This window comes from Littorina saxatilis, linkage group LG10 (genome assembly GCF_037325665.1).
Source record: "Littorina saxatilis isolate snail1 linkage group LG10, US_GU_Lsax_2.0, whole genome shotgun sequence".
Lineage (NCBI taxonomy): Eukaryota > Metazoa > Mollusca > Gastropoda > Littorinimorpha > Littorinidae > Littorina > Littorina saxatilis.
This window is the reverse complement of record NC_090254.1, coordinates 22,002,662-22,003,815: the sequence shown is the minus strand read 5'-3', so window position 1 is coordinate 22,003,815 and position 1,154 is coordinate 22,002,662.

Here is a 1,154-nt window from a genome sequence, read left to right as displayed (position 1 = left end):
TTGCTCTTTTTCAGTGCGAGATGAGGTCGTACCATATGAGATTACGACCTAAATAGAGATATCGAAAGTAGGAAAAAAAATGCATGCATGGAGCAGGAAGAATACTGCCGCCAGCGCCGCTAACTATTACCACCACCACCACCTGCACCATCACCGCCACCACGACGACCACCACCAGCAACCCTAGCTACTACTAAAACTACTACTACTACATGTACCATACTAGCTACATGTGAATACGTACACTGCCGCCTACTGTCTACTACTACTACTGTTACTACTATATGTACCGCCGGTACTTTCTTTTCTTTATTTAGTGTTTAACGTCGTTTTCAACCGTTCAAGGTTATATCGCGACGGGGAAAGGGGGGGGGATGGGATAGAGCCACTTGTTAATTGTTTCTTGTTCACAAAAGCACTAATAAAAAAATTGCTCCAGGGGCTTGCAACGTAGTACAATATATATGACCTTACTGGGAGAATGCAAGTTTCCAGTACAAAGGACTAACATTTCTTAAATACTGCTTGACTAAAATCTTTACAAACATTGACTATTCTATACAAGAAACACTTAACAAGGGTAAAAGGAGAAACAGAATCCGTTAGTCGCCTCTTACGACATGCTCATGATGCTGGGGAGCATCGGGTAAATTCTTCCCCCTAACCCGCGGGGGGTCCGCCGGTACTACTTCTATTACTACCAACACACACACACCGTGCTGACACTGACACACACTCACACTACTATGCACACGGCTGAGCACGGCATACTAAGCACACTAAGCACCCCTTAGCACACTCACACCAGGGACCTATATTAGGTCTATGCTCACACTAAGCCGTGGCACACACACACACACTATCACAGAGTAATGATATTTTATCAGCTGCACAATAGCCTGTAGTAGCCCTTATAAGTTTTGCAAGAGAAACAGCGTGAAATATTCCTTGCCAGATGTTTCTGACTTTGCACTTCATAATGGCTGAACAGCAAAAGTTAGGGACCGCCCTTGAAAAAACCCAGCTGACTTCATCTGTGCCAAACTCCTTGTTCTTCAGCCAGTTTATAAAACCAAATGGCTGTCAGGCCGTACACACCAGTGGGTGAGCAATGCTGTGTTAGCAGGAAACTTGCTCGGGATCCACGGAGGCCT